General features: G+C 42.4%; 1 protein-coding gene across 2 annotated transcripts in view; it reads right to left on the bottom strand.

The window, feature by feature from the left end:
- Window positions 1–5,471, bottom strand: part of KLHL24 (kelch like family member 24) — a 41,420-nt gene extending 35,949 nt beyond the window's left edge. The window contains exon 1 of one of the 2 annotated variants that reach the window (XM_012736947.3): window positions 5,338–5,471. The gene's annotated coding sequence lies outside the window, so the exon portion shown is untranslated. Of the gene's footprint in view, window positions 1–5,301 lie in introns of both variants that reach the window. The other variant, XM_076003606.1, reaches the window with a different exon arrangement.
- Window positions 5,472–6,000: the final 529 nt, after the last annotated feature.

The following is a 6,000-nucleotide window of genomic DNA, read 5'->3' on the forward strand; positions in this document are numbered from 1 at the left end:
GAAGTTCACTTTTGTATAAAAATCATTAATGAATAACACCTTTTTAAAGCAAATTAATAATTTTATGCTCTTTTACATACAGATAAATTTCCTTATCATCTTCCTTATTTGACAATTTTATCCTGTAGTAAGATTTGAGTGAAAAAAGAGCCAACAAATATTAATGTCAACAGAAAGCTAATGGTGGAACTGAGACGAAAAATATATACCCTGTGATAAGTCTGCATTGGATATTTGAAGAGGGTCTAGAAACCAATGCTTTATCTGGGTTTTGGGCCATTAATAATTCTAAGAGTTGTTCTATCAGAAGTAAACAGTTTAGTCACTATGTATTATATAACAAAGAAATTAATTTGAGAAAAATCTCAAGAATTCTAGGTAATTTGGGGAAAAAAATCCATTTCTTAAAATCCTTAGTTATCTAGATTTTCTATATAGAATCTCAAGCTTGTCAAATAATTTCTATATTTTAATATATAAATATATTTCACTGCTTTGTTGAACCTTATAGACTTAATTCCTATAGAAACCAGCTAATTCAGCACAATTCCTTTTGTTTGGTGGAAGAGGAGGAGAGGAATGCTTAAGAGAAAAGACCCAAACTTTGAGCTGTGCACAGAATAGCAAAACATTTAAACACAAGTGGTTCTAGTTTCTGGCCCAGATATCTTTAAATAGAACTCATAAATTCTTAACAAATTTAAGCAAATTCAGAAGTTGATCCCAAAACCAAATATAAATTACCAACTGATTTTTTTTTACATGTATACACACACACATCTCTATACCCAGATTGTGTGATGATTATGAGGTGAATGTTATCTTTTGTGTTTCCTTATTTTCAGAAATCAATCTAACTATGTGTACTGTAGGTAAGGAATATTGCAACTAGGTCAAATTAGGGGATTGTTAGCCCTAGCTAAGTAAGTGTTCATTCCCAATGGATAAATAAGATCCTAAGCCAATGTAGGCATTCAGGGCAATTCAAGAAACGTTTATAGAAAGCCTAGTTTTTGTCTGGCATTGGGGTTACAAATAATTGGATTCAGATCCAATTTTAGACTCTGTGGGGTTGGCCAAGATTAGAAACAAACAAGAACTCCAAGATTGATACTAAAATAGATTCAAATTCTCAGCGTTTCTCTAGTAGGAAACACAGGTGCAAATTGAAAATAGAGCCTCTCATGACTGATCTGGTCTAGAATTATACCTTACAGAGTAGAAAGGGCAAGGCAATTCACCTGGGCATTTCCTGCAGGAGTTTTAGGTAATACTTACCAAACAGGTAAGGGCAAGGGACAGAGGCCAGGGCACAAAGTCTGAAGGAGATGTATAGTATCAGAATTGATCTACAGGATAACTGTAGTGTAACAAGATTGTTTTTCCTTTAGAATGTAGAACTCCTATACAAAGAGGTTACTATCAGCCTTAAAGATGGTATGGATTAATGAGGGGCTTCTAAAGACTAATGAATACCAGAAAACAAAGAAAACCAAGAACATCCTGACTAGCATGGCCCCTTCACTTGTAGTAGTGAATTGCCACATGCTAGGGTCTACATTACTCCATTTTCTCAAATTTAACCTTCAATGAAGAACAACAACAGAGACAAGAAAGTTTAACCAAGAAGTTTATCTTTAAACATATATAGTAACTCAAAAAAAGGCAAGCCAAAAAAAAAAAAAATTGCAACATGGTTAATCCTTTATTTTTAAAATAACCAGAAAACTATTTTTAACAAGTTATGCAAAACCAAGCAGTTTTTATACATTTCAGATATTTTTGCCCCAATTGTCTCAAAATCTAGTTTATTTATTTGATGACCACTTTTTTAAATTACAAATTTGCACTGCTAGATTTTCAATTTAAAATGTTACTCTGGAACAGTGGTTCCTGAACCATGTTTTACAAATATAATATTTAAATTCCAGGTATCAAGCTATTTTCAACATGTCCAATTTCTTAATGTTACCACCAAGACTCTACCCACCATAAGATAACACAAACCACCTAAAACCTCAAGTTCCTTTGGCTAGAATTATAGCAACTAGTGATTACTCCATGTTTACTAGAATCTCAGATGGGCAATATGACTTTAATCAATGAAAGAGAAATAAAAGAGGTATCTGGTGATAAAAAAAATTTAGGAGAGGTTAAATAATGTGTCAGACTGAACAATATGGTTCTATATCTAAAAAGGAATACTATTTCCTCCTAACCTCAGGGGGAAAAAAATTGAATTTTTCCAAAGTGTTTCTTTTCCTTGCCTTAAAACTTTTGCTACTGATATTCCCCAAACCCTTAAAAAAATAATAATTAATCAGACATCACACCTGGCATATCGAGCTGCCCTATGAAGCCTACTCATGCTTCTCCTCAGACTTGACATGTAAACATAATGTCATTTGGTTTTATCCTGTGAATATGTAGTTTCTTTGGGGTATTTAAGGCATTATTTTATTTAATAATTGAAAGGCCTATAGATTTATGATATAGTTATGTTTTCTGTCAGCAAAATTGCTTGGAGTTTTTAAAATTAGAATTAAATCTGCAAGGATGACACGAGGTGCTCTCACTTGAACAAATTTGAGATCCAGTATTCTAGATGACTTCTCTATGTATAAAAACACTTGTAAGTCAGTGACTTTTATTTACCTTAGTGGTGACTCAAATCAGTTACAGCAATAACTTTTAGAAACCTCAGTAAAGAGTAAAGCTATCAATTTTAAGTCTTTAAGAAGTTTGAAAAGTTATAGCTCTTGGGTGATGAATTACAAACTCTTTAATTAAGAAAAAAGTTTAGCTATGGTGTTTTTAATATAAGAAAGAACAGGGGTTTTAAAATGTCAACAGCTGTCAAGTGGTTACATACCCTGTAGTTGTCAGTCACAATAGAAATAAAATCATACAAAATGGATCGTTCATATATACTTGTGAGGATATTTTATCTAAATGTAAATTAAAATTTACATTTTTCATTATATAGTTAATTCCTAAATTGAAAAAAGATGTTCCAAATTTCTAGGTAAAAGTATATACAAAAATAAATGCAGTGACTTATTTGATAAAGAGTATTTATTCTTCACAGGCTTGACCTTTGGGTTTTAATGAAATGGCAGAAAAACAAGGAAGTTAAAAAAAAGTTATTGAAAAAGCATTAAGGTTTTAACAACTTGGACAAAAGCCAGGCGAATTTAAGTTAAAGCTAATAGTCAGCCCTAACTCAGAATATTATGTCTTCTTCCTGTTTAGAAACTAAGCCCCTGGCTTTGTTTGAACAAGCAGGTCTTTACTGAGTAATGGTTTTATTTTTTTAAAAGATTCATTAGAGGGTTCCATTTTATACTTATTTACATACATTAAAATGCTTTCAAATGCTCCAATTGCAGGAGCTGCTCATTTTGGTGTAGCCATCTCCACTTTAAGTTTAAAAATATGTTAAGAATGCATAACCAATAAGAACTGCTCATATTTAATTCCTGCTTCACCCAGGGCAGCTCCACCTTTCTACATCTACAGAAAATCTGATAAAACCCAAGTACCCTATTAATTCAAGAGATTAGGAAAACCATCTTCGACATACCATGGCTAAAAATGTTTGATCTTGCAGATTTTATTACTGTCACCTTAATCAACAATTTTAAAACGACACATTTTGCAATTCGCTTCTCAAAAAATTTGAATTACCTCGGGATTAATACATAAAAGAGTGTGAGCTAGAATCCCCCAAACAAGGAAAACAATTGATCTAAGCCAGAGTATAGAAGAATCTTTAACTTTTAGGAGAGTATCCTCATACTATCTTTTTTAAAAAGTAGAAATCTACTTTTAAATCGTAGCCTAGAACAGGCAAATTTTAAATATATTTTATGAACCTAATAAAAACCAATCTCTTAGCTGGTGGCCCTAAACAGTACGTAGCCGCAAATACGACGACCGTTAGAAAGAGCAAGTGATTAATTATTGAAATTTACTGAAATCACGTGAGGATAGTCACAGCCTCAGGGGCGACTGTGAGGCTTCCTAAGAATGCGGCCTTATGGTCTATACTTAGCTATGTAAACCCTGTTTGCAGAACTGGCAAGAACAAAACACAGGACTTCCTTCGCACCACCCAGTTAGCTAACGCGACACCATTTAAAGGATGCAAATTTTCCGGTGCTCGGAGGGCGGACCGCGGCTGCAGGCCGCAGCGTGCCCAGAACTGCCCACACACTCGGGCATCAGCGGCGGCGGCCGCGAACGCTCCCCGCAGCCTGCTGCCCGGCCGGAGCGCGCGCCGCCTAGCTCCCCTAAGGGCTGCAGCCGCACGAGCAGCCAGGGCGCGCGCTCCCGCGCGTCCTCCAGATCACCTTCAAGGGGGCGGGGAGAGTGCCGGGGCAGGCCCACCTAGCGACACGACATCCGCCAATAAAAACTCGGAGCCCGCCCGTCGGGTCCCGCCCGCAGGCCGCCGCAGGCGCCCAATCGCGGCCGCATTAACAGTCTTCCCCCAGGGTGTCCAGAACTTGGGGGCAGGCACGTTAGGAACTAAATTAAGAAACCAAGTCCTGGAGTGGTAGGAAGGTGGGGAGGTTAGGCGGGGACTAGGCCGGCTGAACGCCCGCTCCCCCGCCCGCCGCGCCTCCCCGGGGACGGCTGCTGCAGGCCGGGTGTCGCGATCGCGGTAAACAAAGGCTCCCAGGGGGCGGGGGTAACGGTCAGGTGACAGTGCCGAGCACATTTCGCAATCCCTTTAATGGGGCTTCTCTGGCCCGCGCTCCTCAGACCCCACCATGACCCTGTCAGTCATTCCCAAAGGAGCCAACGGTCGCCCCACCAAACGCGAAGGCTGGATTGGAGATCGTCACACTCTCGGCGCTCCCTGACATAAAAAGCAGCGCCCTGTTCGAAGCCCATTGGCAACAAGCTGGGCCCGTCTCCCCAGCCCCGTCCCCCAGCTGCCCCCGGTCCCACGGCGGCGAGATAACCGCGCCTGCTGCTACCCCCGGCCCTGGCGGCCACCTCTGCCACTCCGCCCTCGGCAGGCCGCGCCAGCCGCGCCACGGTTCCGGGGCAGTAGCGTCAGGAGGCGGTGGTGCCTTCCCTCAGGACTGTCGCTGTCGCGCCGGGGTTGAAGACCCCCAGGTGATCCCTGGAGGCCCCTCGCCTCCGAATACGGCCCTGCAGCCCCAGCTGCAGTCTCTCTTCGGGCTCCCTGTCTTGCCGGCCGCCGCTGGCTTCCCTCCCGCAGACACCCCCGTGGACCGGACCTCGCCGCCCCTCCGCCCCCGAGGTTTCAGGCTCCGGCCGGTTCCTCGCCTTTCGACCGGTCCCAGAGCTGTCATCCCCGGGTACCTCTCAGCAAAGGCTGGAAGCGGCCAGTAGCGGCGGGCCCCGCGGTCACTCAGCGGCCGGCGGCGCAGCGCACTCTCCTGCGCCGGCCTCTCCTCCAGCCACCAGTTTTTGCAGCAGCTCACAACAAAGGAAACATGTGACCGTCCGGGCCAAAACACTGAGCGTCACCGACCCCTGGCCAATCCGGGTGGGCGTCCCCCGCCCCGGGGCACTCTGGGAGATGTAGTTACCACTCTCCGGGTGGCCTCCAGGGCTACCTGGGGTTCCCGCTAAAGGGCGGTGTCGGGTGCGGAGTGGGGCAAGACCGCTCGAGGGCTGCTGACTCGAAACTAGGTTTTAGGTATAGACAGGTTAAGGAGATGTATCCTGTGTAAGGAATCTAAGGAGAAACCAGAGTCGTATGTTTATTGGCCTCAAAGACCCCCACCACATCCCAAGGCAAAAGCCCATGACCAGGAATTCACAGAACCTTAGAGTTTGGGACTAGGATTAGAGATCTTTTTATTTGATCCTCTGATATACAATGGGGAAATCTGAGGGCCTCACGGGTGAAAGGGACTAGAACCCTGGTCGATGGAAGGCTCAAGGAAAATCACCTTTTTCTCTCTTTTTTGGTAAATCTGTTAATGTCACTGGCATCAAATACTAGCATTAAATCCTTTT

This window comes from Microcebus murinus, chromosome 1, assembly GCF_040939455.1.
Source record: "Microcebus murinus isolate Inina chromosome 1, M.murinus_Inina_mat1.0, whole genome shotgun sequence".
Lineage (NCBI taxonomy): Eukaryota > Metazoa > Chordata > Mammalia > Primates > Cheirogaleidae > Microcebus > Microcebus murinus.